We start from the raw sequence: 21,159 nt of genomic DNA, 5'->3' as shown, positions 1-21,159 counted from the left end.
AATTGCATTACTGACATACACGTGGCAAACTCCAGAGTGGAAATTGAAAGATTAGTTTCTTTAAAAAATATTTGGTTGCTTACAAAAAACAACTTTCAAAAGGCTGTGAATGAACTTACAAACAGAAAACAAAACAAAACAAAAGCTTAAACAAGTGTAAATTTGAACCTAGCTGAATTCTTTAATAAAGCCGAGGGGCTTTATTTAAAACTAATAATAAATTAATATAGCATTTACAGTCATTAAAAATGAAAGCACTTTGTCCTTTAGAGGTACATTTTAAAATATTAAAATCAGGACAGACATAACCTCAGGGTGAAAGGATAAAAAAGAATATTTCAAGCAAATGGGTGCAAAAAGCAAGCTGGTGTAGCCATTTTAGTGTCTGACAAAATAGGCTTCAAACCAAAATTAATCAGAAGAGATAGTGAAGGACAGTATAGACTCACCAAAGGGAAAATCCAAAAGAGGACACTGAAATTCTTAACATCTGTGTACCAAACACAAGGGCACTCAAGTCTGTGAGAGAAACAGGACTACAGCTTGTTGTGGAGTATTACTTTAAGGTGTGTCACATTGGTTTATGCTGTGGACCATTTGTTTAATGACGTAAGGCTGTGCTGCTTTTGTGTGCATTGCATTTGTTTAACTCTGCCAAGTGTGATTCTTTGCCTGTCTAAAACACCTGATGGTCTAATAAAGAGCCGGAGGCCAATAGGGAGGCAGAAGAAAGGATAGGCTGGGCTGGGAGGCAGAGAGGATAAATGGGAGAAATCTGGGAAGCAGCAGCAGGAGCAAGAGAGAATAAGGAGAGAGGACATCAGGGGCCAGTCATGGAACAAGAGTCAAAGTAAGATATACAGAAATACAGAAAGGTAAAAGTCCAGAGGCAAAAGATAAATGAGATAATTTAAGTTAAGATAAAGCTGGCTAGAAACAAGCCAAGCTAAGGTCAGGAGTTCATAAGAAACAGTAAGACTCTATATGATTTATTTGGGAGCTGGGTGGAAGGCCCCCCAAAGCCAAAAGAGCAAAAAACAACCAACTATATTCTGGCGTTCCAATGTGGGGCTAGAATAAAAGAAAATACAACAACAGCTTAAATCACAGACCCTCACACACTAATAGCAGCAACTTCAACATTCCACTCTCAACAATGCACAGGTCATCTGGATAAAACCTTGAGAGAAATGATGGAGTTAACCCACATTATAAACCAAACAGATCTAAAAGATACTCACAGAACATTTAACTCAAACCCAAAAGAACATGCCTTCATATTAGTAGCTCATGGAACTTCCTCCAAAATTGACCACATACTTGGACACAAAGCAAGTCTCAACAAATACAAGAAAACTGAAATAACTCCTTGTGACGTGGGATTCCCCTCTGTATGCTATGAATATATTTTATTACCACTGGTTAATAAAGAAGCTGCTTTGGCCTATGGCAGGGCAGAATATAGCTAGGCAGGAAAACTAAACTGAATGCAGGGGAGAAAGAAGGCAGAGTCAGGCAGACACCATGTAGCTCCAAGAAGCAAGACATGAGTTAACCATAAATATGAAATATCTTCATATTTTACCTCATGGTAAAATATGAAATAATAGAATTGGGTTAAGATGTAAGAGCTAGCTAGAAATACACTTAAGCCTTTGGTCTAACAGTGTTGTAATTAATATAGTTTCTGCGTGGTTATTTGGGTCTGGGTGGCTGGGAAACGAAAAGTGCCGTCTCTGTTTTCATCCTTGAATTCTGTCTGACCAAGGAGCAAAGCTGGACATCAACAGCAACAGAAACAACAGAAAGCTTACACACTTATTGAAACTGAACTACTTACTACTGGATGAAAAATGAGTCAAGATGGAAACTAAGAAAAGAAAATTAAGGACTTTCTAGAATCAAATGAAAATGAATACACAACAATTCAAACTTATGGGACAAGCCGGGCAGTGGTGGCGCATGCCTTTAACTCCAACACTCATGAGGCAGAGGCACACGGATCTCTGTAAGTTCGAGGCTAGCCTCATCTACAGAGTGAGTTCCAGGACAGCCAGAGCTACACAGAGAAAGCCTGTCTCAAAAAGGCAAACAAAACAAACTTATGGGACACAATAAAGTCAGTTCTAAGAGGCAAGATCATAGTATTATGTATCTACATAAAAACATTGGCAAGATCTCATAGTAGTAAAATAACAGCACATCTGAAAACTTTAGAACAGAAAGAAGAAATCACATCCAAAAGGAGTAGAAGGCAAGAAATGATCAAACTCAGGGCTAAAATCAATAAAATAGAAATGAATAAACAAAATACAAAGTTTCAATAAAATGAAGTGTTGGTTCTTTTAGAAAAAAATAAGATTGACAAACTTTTATTTAAATTAACTAAAAGGTGGTGAGAAAAAGAGTCAAACTATTAATACCAGAAAGGAAGAAGGAGACATAACAGACACTGAGGAAAATCCAGAGAATTATAAGGACATACTTTTTTCCCATACTTGTACTCTACCAAATTGGAAAATCAAAAAGAAATGGATGATCTTCTCCATAGGTGCCACAGATAAGCAACTGAAACAGACCTATAACTCCTAGTGAAATAGAAAGTCATTAAAAGTCTCCCAACCAAAGAAAGTCCAGAGTCAGATGGTTCCAGTGCAGAATTCTACCAGACTTTCAAAGAAAAGTTAATGACAACACTCCTCAAATTAGTCTACAAAATAGAATAGTGCCCAACCCATATTACAAGGCCACAGTTGCCCTAACACCCAAAACACATAAAGATCAAACAAATACAATTACAGACCAATTTACCTTATGAATATCGATGCAAAATTCTCAAAAAAAAAATACTTACAAGCTGAATCCAAGAAAATATCAAAAAGATCATCTACCATGATCAAGTGGGCTTCTTCCCAGAGATGCAGGGATGGTTCAACATACATAAATTGATAAATGTAATCCACCATACAAACAAACTGAAAGTCAAAAACCACAAGATCAGCTCATTAGATGCAGAAAAGGCCTTTGAACAAAATCCAACACCCCTTCTTGATACTTTTAATCTCCTAGAGAGATTAGGGATGTAATGGACATACCTAAATATGATAAAGACAACTTACAAGCCTTTAGTTAACATCAACTTAACTAGAGAAAAATTCAAAGCAATTCTGCTAAAATCATAGAAAGACAAGGTTGTCCAGTCTCTCCATACCTAGTCAACACAGCACCCGAAGTCTTAGCTGTAACAAAACACAACTGGAAGAGACCATGGGATACAAACTGGAAAGGAGTCCAAATGTCTTTATTTGCAGATGATATGATACTATACACAAGAGACCTCAAAAATTCCACTGGGAAACTCCTACAGCAGATAAACACTTTCGGCAAAGTAGCTGGATATAAAATTGACTCATGAAAATCAACAGCACTCCTATATACAGATGACAGAGAGAGGGAAAGAATCGGGAAAACAACACATAATAGCCTCAAATAATATAAAATATCTTGGAGTAATTCTAACCATACATGCAAGCGAAAGACTTGTATGATAAAAACTTGATGGCACACGATGTCCAAAGACTGAAAAACCTCCCATGTTCATGGACTGATAGGATTAATAGAGTAAAAATGGCCATCCACAGATTTAATGCAATCCTTATCAAAATTCTTGACAAATCTTAAAAGGATCTCAGCTTCATATGGAAACACACACCCACCCACCCAGGATAGCTAAAACAATCCTGAATAAGTAAAGAACTGATGGAGATCTTGCCCCTGATCTCCAATTATACTACAGAGCTCCCACGAGGCAGAAGCAGGTAGATACACCAGTTCCAGTAGGTGTTGGCCAAAGGGGTCCCACGGGAATCACCAAACAACCCAGGCTGTTCCCAAGTCAACATGTTGCTCTCCACAAACTGTTGGCAAGGCTCCACTGCCTGCTTACACAACTCACTGACTATGAAGTAGAGCTGTGTCTACACACAGCCTCCGCCCTGTGTTCTAGTGTCTTCGGTACTCTGCATGTTATCAACAGAGAAACATAAACATCAACCCAGACAAAAACCCTTCCGTTTACAAGGATGTCCTGACCACCACTTGTACAATGGTGGCACAAAGGTGTGTGGGAGTAACCAACCAACATGTGATTAGACTGAAGCCTGCCCCATGAGATAGAACCCGTATGTAACACTACTTGGGTGACCGAGAACCTGAACCTAGATAGCTCAGGGGCTAGGATAAAACCAAATACCATTCTAAACAATGAAATAAAAAAGAAAACTGAAAGAAAAAGAGGAAGTAGCTATAAAATGACTTAACAATATTCTACACTCATAGATCAGTGCCTTGCTCAGCCAGCAGAGAAGCTCCCTTCTGCAGCAGATGGGAACCATACAGAGACCCACAGCCAGACAGCCAGGCATCATGTAAGGAATGAGACCCTTGGAACACTCAGCTCTAAATGGATGTTTCTGTCAGGACTCAGGGAACCCCACTGAAGAGGAGGCAGAAAGCGTAAGAGTCAGAGGGGATGAGGACACCAGGGGAACCAGGCCCTCTAAATCAGCATGAGCAAAGCTCATATGAACTCAGGCTGAGGCAGCATGCACAGGTGTGCATGGGGGCTGCATGGGCCTGCATGTGTCTGCATGGGGCCTGCACAGGTCATCTGCATATATATTATGGCTTCTAGTTTAGTGTTTTTATGGGAGTCCTGAGTATGTGAATGAGTGGGTCTCTGATTCTTGTGCCTTCTCTTCGGCTCTTTTCCTTTTGTGTTTTATCCAATTCCAGTGTGTTAGTTTTGTTTTAACTTATTTTACATATTTTAATTTATTATTGTCCCTTAGAAGCTTGTTTGACAGAAAGGCAGTGACTCTAGGTGGGAGGGGCTGTAGGGAGGAACAGAGGGAGATGAGACTGTAATGAGGCTATATTATGTGAGAAAAAACATCTATTTTTTCAATAAAAAATATGTATCGATGGACGAGGCCTGAGAGATGGCTGATCAGTTAAGCATATGTACTGTTCTTTTAGAAGGCCCCAAGTTTGGATCCCAGCACCAAGGTGGGAACCTCCTGTAATTACAGCTTGAGGGGGGGTCACACAACCTCTGTGGGAACCCACACATATGTGGCACACACCTACACACACATAAATAAAAATAGATCTTTTATAAATTTAAAAAACAGTGTGTACAATGACGACTGTTATCTGTGTTAAAATATGGTGGAGGAAAACCATCACCAGGGCAATGGGCAGGACACGGAGCTAGGTCTGAGTTAATGGTTGCTGGGGCTTAATTCTGGGGAACATGTAGGGTCTCACTATTTTATCTTAAGGTCTCCACTGAAAAACATGAAAATGAAATAACAAAACAAACCCAACTAAACAAAAGCAAAACAACAACAACAAACCTCCCCCCCCCCCACAAAAACCCTGGTAGTGTTTATGCTTAGTATACGGCACACAAAATGTTCTTGTGACAGGTTTGTACAAAGGACTTAAAACATGTAGGTATTATTTCAGTCTTCTTGGTATTTTAATCCACTGTCTCAGATTTGTAAACTAAAACATTTCTGACAACTTATAGTGTTTGCTCTTACTTTTTTTTGTGGGGGGGGGGGGAGCTCCATAGCTCTATATTTGGACTGGCAGTGGTTGTCTCGAATGGTTTCCAGCTGTTGCAAAGCTACTGCAAAGGTTTTCCTTGATGAGGGGTGACGACTACAGTATCAGATGCTACAGATGCTAGAGCTAATGGGCCAAGCAGTGTTTTAAATAATAGTTTCTGTGTGATTATTCTGGGGCTAAGCTAGCTGGGTGGTCGGGATGTACAAGCGGGTCTTCCTCCTACAAATTGGCACACCAACGTGGCCAAGTAAATCCACAGTGAGCCTTCCTCCTGCAGTTATCTGTGGATACAAAGACAAACAATTATTAAGCAGTCAGGGACTGTGCTGCTTTAATAAAGTGGTGATTGCTGGTTCTCTTCCAAGACCCATGACGTCACTCACCCTGGGTAGCTGGCTAGGTTTCCAGTACCAGGCATGGTTTCCTCTTGTTGAGCATATGTGTGCCACTACTGCAGCCTCAGGGTTATCGTGCCATGCTGGTCAGCACTGCGGTTAATGGGAATCATAACGGGGCAGGAATCATACCTGGGCAGGACTGTTGGTTGCTTCCCTACTTTGAAAGTGTGCACGGCACCTTTTGGTCCCATAAAAGCTAGTCCTCCGGGAGGAGACTTTCGGGTTAGTGCCGGCTCAGAGGTGCCTGGGCAGGGTGTCAGAAGTGAATGGTAATTTTGACCCAGGGCAATAGCAATAGCCTATAATGTCAGAGGAGTCTCTTGGGCAAGCGTGACCAACAACTCAAAAGGGGTGTTTTGGCTGTTGTTTTTATTTTTTTAATCACAAAGCAACCATCAAATTATAAGTTTCTTTGTACTCTAAAATAATTAAATATTAACAAGCACCTTCCCATCGGGTGACCTCCTGGGTCATGGCCAATACAGAACTCGGACAGGAAATCCTTTGGCCTTAGTGTTCCTGTTTCACGGAAGAACTGCATAATGTGTTCACTGCTTGCACACTTCAGTGGTTTCCTGGAGAGCCATCCTTCCCTTAGCGACCGGGAGATCAACCACTCTGGGGCTGGGACACGAACATCCTTCACAAGCATTTCTCGGACTTCATCCCGTCCCTGTTTCACGGTGTTGTCCGGCTGGGACACTGCAGTGCTAGGCACCTCCCCAGACAGCCCGCAAGAGCTCGCACATCCTCTGCTCGGCCTCGTTAAGGTCACGACTGTGAAAATGGGCTTCATGGAGGTACTGGCTAAGGCAGCAGCCTGTTGCAAGTTGCTGGCTGCCATCCTACCAAGAAAATCCCTATTTATTTCTTGTTTTGTTTTTTAGTGTTAATGACATTTGGCTCTTGGAGGGAACAGTCAGCCTAAACTTCCATTTAAACTATTTGTATGTTTGCACACAAATATACTTGTATTATTGGTATTTTTAGGTAGATACTTAATAGTATGATTCCTAGTGACTTTTCTGTACAAAGCTCCATAGATAATTATGCTGAACTGTGTAAGAACACCTCAGGGAGAAGTGCTCAAACCCTAGTCTTAGAATCCTCAATTCTGACATGCTGTAGCCTGATCCATCCACTATCTTTTATTTGTGTGTGTGTACATATACATACATACACACATGCATATAATACACACAAAAAATAAGAGAAAGAAAAGGCAAATACACACTCATCTTCGCACTCCCAGTGAGAGTTTTAAAACTAACCTTTTATGTGGCCTGTCAGAAAGAGCGGTTGGACAGCGAACACTCTTCTTGCCTGTGTTGCATAGGACAGGATATGTGCAGAGTGGCCATAAAATTTTCAGAACCACCCTGAGTCCTGGCTTTCTGATGGATGAAGTCCTACAATCTTAGCCCCAATCTGTGCATCCCTTTAAGAGAAAGAAGTAGCAGGGAGCTCTCCCTTGACATTTGTACAGGGAAGAGGCCTGAGAGCACACAGGACTTCAGCCTGACACCCTGGAAATTTTGAACCTCCAGCATCCACAACTTCAGAGATACAATATTTGCTGTTGCAAGTCGGAGGCATTTTGATGTGGGTGTTCAGACAAACTACTGTATGCAATTTCCCCAGACATAATTTGACCTACTTATGAATTCTTTGAAAATGTATAAAGAATTCAGTGCACTATTCTGATGAAAGATTTCCTAGCATCAAAAACAAACAAAACAAAACAAAAAACCCAAAACAACAACAACAACAAAACCACACCACCACCAACAAAAGATGGCTATAATGAGATGCTGCATACCAAAAAAGGTTAGATTCGATATTCCTATTTCATGGAATTACTAGTATTCTACAATTATTTTATTTCTACAAGTGTAGTACGAGGAGCGGCGGGCTGTGTCCTGCTGCCCGGCTAGCTTATACCCGAAATGACCACACAGAAATTGTGTTAATTAAATCACTGGCCATTAGCTCTAGCCTCTTATTGGCTAACTCTCACATCTTGATCTAACCCATTTCTAATAATCTGTGTAGCACCACGAGGTCGTGGCTTACTGGGAAAGATTCTAACCTATGTCCGTCTCGGGCTGGAGCTTCACGGTATCTGTCTGACTCTGCTCTTCTTCCCAGCATCCAGTTCTGTCTTTCTGACCTACCTAAGTTTCTGACCTATCAAAAGGCCAAGGCAATTTCTTTATTCAACCAATGAAAGCAACACATCCTACACCATTTCCCCTTTTTTTGTTTAAACAAAAAGGAAGGCTTTAACATCTCTAGTGAAGAATCTCCACCACTACCTCCCCTTCCACCCTAAGAGCTGAGTGACAGCTCTGGAAAGGGCTTTTATAAACTATTTTACCAATCCCTAACGCAACTGAAGAGCAGAGAAAGGGTAAGTCGCTTGTTAGAAATCAGCTGCGTTAACAAGGAAGCTATTTGAAAAACTTCATGGATTTCAAGAGAGTGATCAGTATGCTCGGATAAGTATCCACAATGCTGCAGCCAAGATTAAGCCAAGACAAAACAGCTCCATGACCCTGAAAGCTCTCTAGTTGCCCTCTGCCATCAACCCCATCTTACACGCTCACGTTCAGCAGCCACTGGCCATAATGTGAGCATCATTATGCACCGTGCTGAACTTGCCATATACTATTAAATCTGCCTCCTGAAGCTGGGAGAATATCATTACCTACACATGGCAGCTAAGGACCCATGGGAGGAAGTCACCCAAGATCTTCCAGCTAGCAAGTGGTAGGGCTGGATGAAATTCCAATCTGTTTAATTTCAACATTCAAATGTTTTTCCTAAAATAAGCAATTTGCCTTTGTTGAAAAACTTCTACTGTCTGCCTATATGAATTTCTGTATATACACCTGTTGAGCATTTGTGGCTGCTCTGTTCTAAACAAAAACGTCCAGGTGCCCAAACCCACTGCCATGTTGGTGTTCTGACAGTGACCCAAACCCACTGCCATGTTGGTGTTCTGACAGTGACCCAAACCCACTGCCATGTTGGTGTTCTGACAGTGGCCCGAGGCCTCTTTTATCGATTTGCCATCACCTTCCTGGCCTCCATCAGCATTTCAATTTGTGACTCCCAAGGTACTGCACATCTGTTTTGTTCCCCTCCCCACTACAAACAGATTAAACATGAAGAAATACATGTGGATAAAGTGGATGGTCAAGAGTTTAACCACTGTCAAGGTAGGGTAAACACGCTGGCTTTATTCTTAGTACATTTCTGTGATTGCCGTGTTAAGGCATCTATTACTTTCCTAATTGGCTTGTAGAATACATGAACTTGAATGCTTTCCTAAGATAAAATTATGTAGCTATGCAGTTCTAAGCTTTTCTTTAAGATATCCAGTGATACCCTCTTTTATTTTTTTATTTTTTTTTGATACCCTCTTTTATAGATGGGTTGTTTTTATTTATTTATTTTTTCAGGCTTTTAAAGCTTTTAATTTCACACTCAAGTCTCAACTCGAACATCACCTCCTCAGGGCACGGAAGTGGCTCTAAGGTGGTGATTCCCAACCTTCCTAATGCTGCGACCCTTTAATACAGTTCCCCATGTTGTGGGGACCAACAGCCATACGACTGTATTTGCTGCTACTGCGCAGCTATAATTTTGCTACTGTTATGAATTGCAATATAAATATCCGATATACTGGATATCTGACATGTGACCCCTGTGAAAGGGTTTTATTTATTTATTTATTTATTTATTTATTTATTTATTTATTTATATTAACCTTCATCAGGCGATGAAAGGAGACAGAGACAGAGACCCACATGGGAGCACCGGACAGAAATCTCAAGGTCCAAATCAGGAGCAGAATGAGACGGAGCACGAGCAAGGAACTCAGGACCACGAGGGGTGTACCCACATACTGAGACAATGGGGATGTTCTATCGGGAACTCACCAAGGCCAGCTGGCCTGGGTCTGAAAAAGCATGGGATAAATCCGGACTAGCTGAACATAGCGGACAATGAGGAATACTGAGATCTCAAGAACAATCGCAGTGGGTTTTTTGATCCTACTGCACATACTGGCTTTGTGGGAGCCTAGGCAGTTTGGATGCTCACCTTACGAGACCTGGATAGAGGTGGGAAGTCCTTGGGCTTCCCACAGGTCAGGGAACCCTGATTGCTCTTTGAGCAGATGAGGGAGGGGGACTTGATCGGGGGAGGGGGAGGGAAATGGGAAGCGGTTGCGGGGAGGAGGCAGAAATCTTTAATAAATAAATAAATTTAAAAAAAAGATGGGTTGTTTTTAAAAACTTCATATACATGAGAATCAACCATAGGTAGACTAGTAGGCGGCGACAGCCTTCCTATGTTTGTTGACATCAATAATAACATTTTGACATTTATACTCAACTGATAAAAGAACCAGAAAAAGTACTGGCTTTATAATAAAAATATGTGATTTATAATATATCAGGATGCAGAAAACCTGCCTTTAAAAGAATTTTTAAAAATCAACTTTATAAATCAGTATTTTGAAGTATACATTTTAAAAAAACTACCAAATTATTTAAATCATCAATAACATTTATATATATTTAATTTCCCCAACTTTAACTTAGCATTTTCTCATTTCACAGTACATATGTGATATTTTTCTTACCTTCATTATGCAGGAAAATGAGGACCCGTCTATGTCAACTTCTACCCACGACACAAAGCGTAAATAGTGTGTGGTGGGTATTTGCTGAGTAACAGTCTCCTCTGAGACAGAGACATTCCATCCCGCAGGGAAGCTCTTTATGCAGGGAAGTAACCAACTCAAAACAAGTCCAGTAAGTCCCTAAAACTCACCAGAATCACTGGGCCTCTCTCTGACTAGTCAAGCTGCAAAGACTGTGGCCATACTCACTGCCAGGAGAAGCAAACCCAGCTGAGCTTTAGCAAGGAGGTCTGGACCAACAGAGACCCCTGGAGGGGGCACCCCTAACTTGTTGAGCTGCTGACAGGCTGAACAGTGAGCTCCAGCTTCCCACTTTGTGAGCTGTCACTCACGCTGGGGTGAGCCTTGGTGATGGAATCATTCTCACCCATACTCCTGTAAGCAACCCCAATAAAACTCAACTGCTGAACCAAGTTGGACTCTGGTGGTGCCCAGACTTTGTCTGTCATGGGCTCCCTCTCCAGGGTGGGAGGATAAGTGCAGTGTTTCCTGCAAAGGAGTTTTGTCACACAACAGTATCTGCACACAGAAAGCTGGTTCTCTCATTTACCAGACGCTGTCATGCAAGCAAACGCCATGTTTAAGATTACACTGGATGCCGCGTCCTTCCTTCATCAACTATCATTCTCCTTTTCCAACCCCTTGTTTCTGCTTACGTATATATGCACGTGTTTCTTATTTGTTAATGCTTTTGCATAAAACAAAACAGAACTTCTTTCATTTCAGAAGGCATTCCTTTTCTCTATTTTTATCTTTCCCCTTTCAGTCTAAAATTCTTTCTGTTGTATTTATTTTCTGTTGTATTTCAAAGGTCTCGAAAGGAAAACTGGCAGTTACTAGTAGAGCGCCCCCTTCCGTCCTTTACTCTAGGTCTCATTCCTAGCAAACCTGGGGTAGAGTTTGTCTGGCACACTCAAGATTCTGGTTTGCTTGAGTACCTTCCTACCCCTAACAAGGAGCCCCATACAAAGTTAAACAGAAAAGATCACCAACATCATACATATACAACACCTCATCCTCAAAAACCGTGGGTTCTGAATCTGGTTTCGGACAGGTGGGGAAGCACAGACAACAGGAGAGTTTCCCCACCGACTCATGGTTGCATGTCTGAACATTCAGTGTGGTCGTCTAATCTTTTAATGATGCCACATTCAAATCTAGCTCCTGTTTTCTTCACAACCACATCAGTCCTTTGTCATTTTCTTCAAAGCTTCAACCAACTTTCTTAACTAAAACTCTGTGAATTGTTAATACTCTTGCCAACTAGTCAGGGATCTTGAGGCGTACTATACCAATCTTTCCTTTTCTGGAAACTCTTTTTGATATAATTGGGGTTATGGTTTAAATGTGAAATACCCAATATGCATGTTCTGAGAACTTAGCGGCCAGCTTCTGCTGCTTCTTTAAGCACATAGAGACTTTATGAGATGGGGTTGGGCTGTTGGGAGGAGGTACCAGAAGTGAGTCTCTGAATGTTACCATAGGTTCCTGCCTAGCTCTCTGCTTCCCGATGATTGAAACAGCCTCCGCCTCACACTCCAGCTGTCGCGAGCCTTCCCCATTAGGAGGGACTTAAAACCTCTGAAACCATGAGTCAAAATAAGGATCTTTCCCATTAAGTCGTTTATGTTAGGTATTGTGTCAGTGATGAGAAGCAACCAATACATTAAAAAGGGTACCGAGAACAGACTGCTGCTATAAGAAACTGAACGGTGTGGTTAGACCTTGGACCTGGTTTGTAGGAGGAATGTGGAAGACTCTGGAGATGTGGATTAAGGAAGTTTACAACACTCGAACCTCCTTCAGTGGACAGCCAGTAAATCAGCACACCCACCGTGCTCATGGAGTTCCACAGTAGAAAAAGGAATGAGAACAGCATGAGAGCCTATCAGTGCTACATTCTGGTAAAGAAGCTGGCTACATTGTGTCCATGAAGATCTGTGTGAGGCTGAATAAAAGAGTAATGGGCTAATCTACATGGCAGAGGAAATGTCAAGGCAGTAAAACACACGAGCTGTGGATTAGTTATTGCTTGCTGCTTTTAGCCAGTTTTACAGTGGGAAGCACAAGCCAAAAAGCAGAGCAGGATCTGTAAGGTGTGCTGTTAGGGCAGGAAAGAAGAGTAAATAACTTCTAGAGCTGCTGACAAAGCAAGTTTGGAGAAAGTAGTGGATAAAAAGATACATTACAGGGACACAACTCTGCACTGAGACATAGGGAAGTCTCCTGGATAGAGAGCCCTCCCGTCCAAGGTATAAAAACACAAACCCACTTGAAAGAAGAATAACTGAGAACAGCTTTGAGGGCATCTTATTGAAAAAGGACCACAAAGGGGAAGTTCTGCAGGATATTTAACTAGGTAAAGGTGTGCTACACTTGTTTATGTTGTGGAATATTAGTTTAACTAAGTAGGGCTGGAGAGACGGTTCAGTGGTTAAAAACACTGGCTGTTCTTCACGAGGTCCTGAGTTCAATTCCCACAACCACATGGGGACTCACAACCATCTATAATAAGATCTAGTGCCCTCTTCTGGCCTGCAGGCATACATGCAGACAGAGCGTTCAGCCCTTAAAAAAATACATTAACTAAGTAAAGATGTGTTACATTTGGTTCATCTTGCCTGCTGAAGGTACCTGATAGGTCTAATAAAAAGCTGAACAGTCAATAGCTAAGAAGTAGAGAGATAGGTAGGGCTGGCGGGCAGAGAGAATAAGTAGGAGGAGGAATATAGGCTCGAGAGCAAACAAGGGAGAAAGAGAGATGTCTGGAGCCTGCCAGATGACCACAAATAGGTTAAATTAGATTAAAGACCTAGTGGGACACGCCTAAGCTAAGGCCGAGCATTCATAATTAATAGTAAGTCTCTGTGTCTTTGTTTGGGAGCTGGTTGGTGGCCCAAAGAAAATTCCAACTACACAACCACAATTCCCCCACCACAAGGTCAACTGCCCAAACACTCAGAGACCACAGAACTCATGCTAAAACCAGGCCTGGCTATTTCTCAAGCTGGCAGCAGAGCTTGGCCTTGTTTACATGAAGCTAGTTTTGTAAAAATGCAGACTGCAGAAGGGTCACTGATGTTTACACCAAGGTTCCAGAGGAAGACCAGACAAATGTGTGGTAGGGTCAGAGAGCCCCTAAGAAGCTATGCTGAAAGCTTTAAGAGTGAACCTTAAGTTGCAAAGACCCCAGGATGTTGGAGACTCCAGTAATAAGAACTCTTGCACGGGCTGAAGCCTACCTAAGAAAGAAGCCATGTCAGCTACAGGTAGCAAGGCCTTGCACAGGGGTGGGGCCACTGGAGTTCAGATGATGCTCCCATGGATCTGAGATGATGGACATGGGGCATGTAGGGTTTAATATTTGTCCTACTGGGTTTCAATCTTGCTTTGGTCTAGTCTTTTTCTCACTATGCCCATTTCTCCCCTTGGAATGGGTTTACTCGGTGTCATGTTGTGTTATATTGTATATAACTTTCTTTTCATTTTACTCCTGTTCACAGCTAAAAGTTTGCCTCCAGTCTCAGAGGTATTTCAGGTTTTTAATGTTGAAACTTGCTAGGCAATGGTGGTGCACACCTTTAACCCCAGCACTCAGGGGGCAGAGAAAGATGGATCTATGTGAGTTCAAGGCTACCCTGGTCTACAGAGTGAGTTCCGGGACAGTGAGGGCTACACAGTGAAACCATCTAAGGTTTGGCATCCCTGCCAAAACCTCTTGCTGGAGCCCCGGATGACAGCCATTCCGACTGCAGTGAGTTAGAATCTCGGTGTACTTTTGATTGGTGTTTCCCTGATGGCTTAAGAGGCTGGACATTTTTTTCTTGCATTTATTAGGTACTTGTACTGGTTCATTTAAAGTCATCTGTAGTTCTGTTGACTGGATTCATTCTCTCCTCACAATCTGGATATTGACCATCTGTCAGCCGTAGCTGATGAGACCCTGTTCTTCCCCCATGTCTTTTCAGTGTGCGTTTCCTTCTTACCGTGCAGATGCGGCTGAGTTCATGCAATCTGTGTCAGCTCGGTTATTTCCTGAGCTGCGGGAGTCCATCTCAGAAAGTCTGTGCTTATGTGTACCCTTGGAGCATTTACTCTACTTGTTTCAAATCGGGTCTTGTATTAATGTCTGGAGTACAGTTTGGGCTGACCTTTGTGCAGGGTGAGGGCTGAGAAGACAGTTTCAGCCAACATCTGGATAATCAGTTTTCCCAGCCAGCGCCACTTACCACAGAGGCTATTTTCCCCCTGTTCGCCTCTGCTGAGGACCAGATGATTATGGCTACGTGTTCTGACTCTGGGTCTTCTATTCTGCTCCAATAAGTCTCCATGTCTGGGCTGCTGCCAGCACTGTACTATAATAGCTTTACCCTAAAGATTCTGTTTTGCCTCTGTACCACTGTAACTTAACATTACCTACAGAAGACTGAAATTCTCTGGACCCCTTGCCCTTCCTCTTACATCTCCTGGTGAACCACATTACTATCTCCGATCTGTCCAGCCAGAACCCCCTAAGTCACTCCATCGTCTTTCAACATCTCCCGCCCACATGCAGTATATGGTAAGTTCTCTTGACTCTTCACACCCTTCTTTGTAACCCTCCTGATATTTCTTGATTGCATGCCCCTAATGCATTTCCTCCATCTTTCTGCATTGAATATAACCTCCACGAGGATGAAAACACTGAGCAGTGCCCGGCTCATCTCAGATAGTGGAAGAGTACCCACAAGTGTGGGGCGAGAGGAATCGGCCCATATGCTGGCTTCCTACTTTTGATCTTGCAGCTCTCTGATCCTTGGCACTGTTCTCATTCCTCTCATTCTCTGAACTGCTACAAGACATTTTTTTTAAAGGCACATTTCATATTAATCTTTAAAAAGTGTTCCAACTTCTTTATGCATAAGAACTTATAAGGCCCACATGATTTGGCTGGTCCCTATCCTTTAACCTTTAGCATTGGCTTCCCTTTTCTGGTTTACCTTATACATCTGGATTCAGGGTCTGAAACCACAACATTTTCAGCATGATGTCCCTCTGCCTGCAGCAGTCTACTGGACTGCTATCAGTTAGTGTGTTAGGCCCTGTTTCCCAGCTCAGGAAACATATGTCTGTGTTTAGGATAGGGCAGGGTCTTCCTGTTTATACAGAATATCAGATTAGTACTGACTTCTGAACATAAACCACGACATTTATCATCTCTGGGGGTGAGCAATCAACTGTCACAATTTGTATAATTAATACAGCTAATTCAATTCAGCAGAGCCCTGAGTACCTTAGGCACACTTCTGCCACCTCGCTGTCACCTAGAGCACCTACCCTGGTCTCCGACAGTAAGATCTGCAAATGCTTACTGATTCAATGGCTCAAATGACCAGGTTTTGAAATAAGGCATATAAAACCCTCGGCATAATTAAACATTGGTTTTAGGTTACAGTTAGTTGTTAAGAGGGTAGAGAATGGTAAGGGAAGGAATAGGAGAGCCTGACAAGGAAGGAGGACGGAATGGGTATTCTGTAAGGCTGAATGTATGAAAGCCACAGGGAAGAGAATTCAGGCTGCCCCCCTAATTGAAGGTTAGAGACCACGGTGTGGCAAAGATCCTGGAAGTGTAAAGCACTAGGTAACACAATTTAAGAAAGGCTCACACTTTAAGAATGGCTCTGTCTTTGCATCAGTGTTTACTTGCTGTGGTGGAGCTGGAAGAAGGCACTAAGGAGAGCACATGCTGCTACTGTTTTTAATCTCCAGCCACTCCTGGGCACACCCTTAGCTTACAGACTATATCTCAATAAATATGTTCCTTCTGTTTTTCCTCCCAGTGAACAGCTAGTTTCCCATTTACCTCTAAAAACCTTATTTCACAACTTACTCACTTTGTAAGTCTAAAACCTTTACGGGTTGGCAAGATGGCTCAGTGGGTAGAGGGGCATGCAGGCAGGCCTGACAACCTGCACTCAATCCCAGGGTTCCACAAGGTGGCAGGATAGCACCAACTCATGAGAGTTAGCCTCTCATCTCCAGCAGAGTTCTGTGGCCTATGGATGCCTGCACTCCGACACATGTGCATCAGCACACCCGTATACACGCACAATAAAACCCTACAGAGATACCACATGGGGATTTACTCATTGTTATGTAACTCTTAAAAATGATCCCATGTAAATGTACCTACATCAGTTGTGTACAGGTGCTTCTCCGAGTGAAAGAGAACATGAAGGCGTAAGTCACAAACAATGCCACACCGGTTTGGAATTATGATTAATAGGGTGGTATTTATTTAAAGGGGAAAAAACTTACAGATCACTGTCAGCCCTCTGCGTAACCAGGAAGGAAGTCAAGTCACCGGCGGAGCAGGAAGTGAAGAGAGAGAGGAGAGGGAAGTGGCCGCTTTTTTAAAGGGAGAGAGACCACGCCCCAAGGGGCTGGTATCTCAGCGGCGATAGGCTGGAGGAGTGGGAGGACCTCCCGTAACACCTCCCCCTTTTGTTTAAATAAGAGAGTTCTAAACCTACTATGAAATTATATACAATAAGTACAAATATCCTATTCTAACTAGCTTAGGTCTTGTTTAATAAATAAATTGGCCAAGTCATGAGAGAAAAGTAACTACATCTATATAGTCTTCAACCCCATCGAAGATCTGAGAAGGGAAATAATGTTACCTGGTTAATTAGGAAGTTCAGTAAAACAACTTCCAAAACATGCAACAAATCACAGAGACAACTAGCTACCTAGGCAATCACCCAAAGTCACATTAGCAGTGTTGAAGCAACCAACTTTGGCTAAGGCCTAACATAACTGACACACCATTTTCAAAGGCAAGCAACTTTTCAAAACTATCTTACCCTGTCTTGGCAGGATAAGACAGCCCTGTTTTATCCATTGATGCATGCTCTGTATCTTTGTCAGTGGTTGAGGTATGGGCATTTCTTTGCCCCAAGGCCAGTTCTGCCAAAAGGAAAGGCTCCAGGTGGAGTGTCTTTGGTGCTCAACATTCTCTCGGGAATAGAGTGGTGTTGCCAGGAGCAATTGTGTCTCACTACCACAAAACTCTGAGTTAGATTAAAGGCCATTTTCTACAGCTCTTTGAAGAAGTTGAAGACTATCTATACTGAGTATAATCTCTATATATCTAAAGAACCTGATTAGTCTAATTATAAATGACAAACTTAGATGACTATTAGTCTATATAATTCTCAATATCTATCTAACTTAAAGATTAAGACAATAAACAACTGTGAAACAAATGAGGACAATGACCTCCAAATATAAACAATGTACAAATATACATTGCAGTAGGTAAATATATATCAATACACAAACATTATATAAGTATCTTAATCAGAGGTAGAAATGTACACAGCAATATGGTAAATATATACAATACAATATATGTCAATACATAAAAATGTTTTAAACAAGGTAGAAACATGCATGCATACAATAGTCAATATAATTTAACTTTGTATCAATATACAAGAATCTATACCAATATATTTGTCTAAAAACAGTAACTCACAATTACAAATCTATTATCCCATCATCCCTCTTTTTTTTTTTTTTTTTTTTTTTTTTTCAAAATGATCCCTGAGCTTATAAAATTCCTCCCCCAACCCTCAATCGTATACTAATTATAATCAACCCCTAAATGATGTCCCTAAACCCAAGGGCAAACTTTACTGGGAGAGGGGACGTCGTCCTCTAGAATTACTTCCAGCTGTCATGGGGGCGACGTTCTTTCTGGGGGATCCTGTGAAAGTAAAATGATGGTTAAATTTCAAGATCAAGTCTTTTAATATTGCCAATAGTCTCTGAGTATTTTGTGCAGGTCTGGCCAAAATGTTGTATAAGATGTGCACCATTTCAGCTAACCAAGTTGGAACTGTCTTGTGCAGCTGGTACCCAAAGCAGGTCTTGTTGTAGCGCTATCAGTATCATGACGTCATATCAACCAGGTGGAGTTGTTGTTATGGGGCCCCATCTTCTTCCTGGAAACTTCAAATGTCACTTCAGGAAAAACTCATTGTTCATTATGAAAAACTTAAGCATTAATCATATAGACATATATATATATATTCAATGAAAGACATGATAGATATATTCAATGAAAAGTATGATAGATATGAAGAAAAGCAAAGATGTTTTCTAAACTCATATTTCTTTCTGTCCCACATCATGGCTCTTGACATGAGACAGAAACTCCAGAAACTCTGGGTTTTTCTCTTACTAACAGGCTTGGAATTGGAGAGGGACTGAGCCAGAGTCCAACTTCAAAACCAGCTTTATAAATTTAGAAATATGGTTTAATATTACTTACACATCCCATTCAGTTTTCTTGATATTTCCTATCGGGCAGGTATTTTTCCATCTGTCAGTATCCAAACATCCAGGGTCCCTTGAATTTCTCAAAGATGAGTGTTTTCCTGTGGAGATAAGAACAGAACCCTGCCCCCATTCTATATGTTTTTCTTACCACCTGTATGAATATAATCATTGTGGATGAGTTGTCATTTCTCCTTTCCAAGAGGTTTCTCTTCTTCAAATCGAAACTTTATTAATTTTGATGGTATCCACAATTTTTCTTCTCCTGTGGAAACAAGAGCAAAACCCCTTCCCCAACGTAGCACATCTCCTGGCTTCCACTGAGAGGTCAGCACATCTTTGAAATAAATCGGTTGATTTAGTTCAGCAGACTTTTCCATTATCCAATGTCTCTCTGCTGCTGTCGTTCCTTTCTCATTAGCGTTAAGAAAATTCAAGGTTAATAAAGCATTATGTAATCTATTTCTGGGGGTATTTTCGGTCCCTTTCTGTTTGTTCAGCATATCCTTTATAGTACGATTTGATCTTTCTATAACTGCCTGACCTGTAGGATTATTTGGTATACCTGTAATGTGTTTTATATTATAATAATCAAAAAAGCGTTTCATTTTCTTAGATACATATGCTGGACCATTATCTGTCTTTATTTGCGCAGGTATACCCATGATGGCCATAACTTCCAATAAATGTGTGATTACTGAATCAGCCTTTTCTGAGCTCAGGGCAGTAGCCCATTGAAAACCTGAATACGTGTCTATGGTGTGGTGTACATATTTTAATTTACCAAATTCTATAAAGTGGAACACATCCATCTGCCAGATTTCATTTCTCTTAGTGCCCTTTGGGTTACTCCCTGCAGGCAACGGTGTTTGATTATAGAAAGAACAAGTAGGACATCTCTTTATAATGTCCTTAGCTTGTTGCCAAGTAATGGAAAATTCTTTCTTTAGGCCTTTACTATTGACATGATGCTTCTTATGAAATTCTGAGGCCTGCAACACACTTCCAATCAATAATTGATCAATCTCAGCGTTGCCTTGGGCTAGAGGACCAGGCAGACCTGTATGGGACCGGATGTGTGTTATGTACATCGGACAAAGCCTGTTCCTGATTATGTCTTGTACCTGGATAAACAATGAAGTCAACTCTGTGTCATCTGGTATAAATTCAGCGGTTTCAATATGCAAGATAACTCTTTCTGCATATTGTGAATCTGTAACTATATTAAGAGGTTCTTTAAAATCCCTTAGCACCATAAGAATGGCATATAATTCTGCCTTCTGGACAGAATTATAAGGGCTTTGTTCCACCTTACTCAATTCATCTGACTTGTAACCTGCTTTCCCTGATTTATTTGCATCAGTATAGAACGTACGGGCTCCAGTTATTGGAGCATCACGTACAATTCTAGGAAGAATCCAAGAAGTTCTTTTTATGAGGTTAAGTCTACCACTTTTGGGATAGTTGCTATTAATTTCTCCCAAAAAATTAGCACAAGCTCTTTGCCACGGTTCATTGTCTTCCCATAACTTTTTTATTTCTTCAGTAGTAAAAGGCACTATAATTTCTGCTGGGTCTATACCTGCTAGTTGACGAAGTCTCAGCTTACCTTTTATAATTAATTCAGAGACTTTTTCCACATAAGTTTTTAATTTTTTACTTGGTTTATTAGGTATAAATATCCACTCCAAAATAATATCTTCCCTCTGCATTAGAATCCCTGTAGGAGAAATTCTGGAAGGCAATATGACTAGGATGCAGCTAAGATTTGGGTTCACCCTATCCACATGTGCCTCCTGTAATTTTTCCTCAATCATTGTCAGTTCCTTTTCTGCTTCAGCTGTCAGTTCTCTTGGACTATTCAAATCTTTATCACCATCTAAGGTTTTGTTTAAATGAACTATTAGATCAGGTGTTATCCCAACAGCTGGTCGTAGACTGGAAATGTCTCCTAACAATCTTTGGAAGTCATTAAGAGTCTTTAACCGGTCTCTCCTAATTTGTGCCTTTTGCGTTTTAATTTTCTCTAACCCTATTCTGTAACCTAGGTAATTAATAGAATTTCCTCTTTGAATCTTTTCAGGGGCAATTTGT

General features: G+C 41.3%; 1 protein-coding gene and 1 pseudogene across 2 annotated transcripts in view; both read right to left on the bottom strand.

The window, feature by feature from the left end:
- Nucleotides 1-21,159, bottom strand: part of Lrp12 (LDL receptor related protein 12) — an 87,880-nt gene that overhangs the window by 44,812 nt on the left and 21,909 nt on the right. The gene's annotated exons all lie outside the window — the stretch shown is intronic.
- On the bottom strand, nucleotides 6,083-6,876 carry LOC142845208 (NADH dehydrogenase [ubiquinone] 1 alpha subcomplex subunit 6 pseudogene; annotated as a pseudogene).

The sequence above is a fragment of the Microtus pennsylvanicus genome, chromosome 2, assembly GCF_037038515.1.
Source record: "Microtus pennsylvanicus isolate mMicPen1 chromosome 2, mMicPen1.hap1, whole genome shotgun sequence".
NCBI lineage: Eukaryota > Metazoa > Chordata > Mammalia > Rodentia > Cricetidae > Microtus > Microtus pennsylvanicus.
This window is presented reverse-complemented; position numbering and strand designations above follow the sequence as displayed.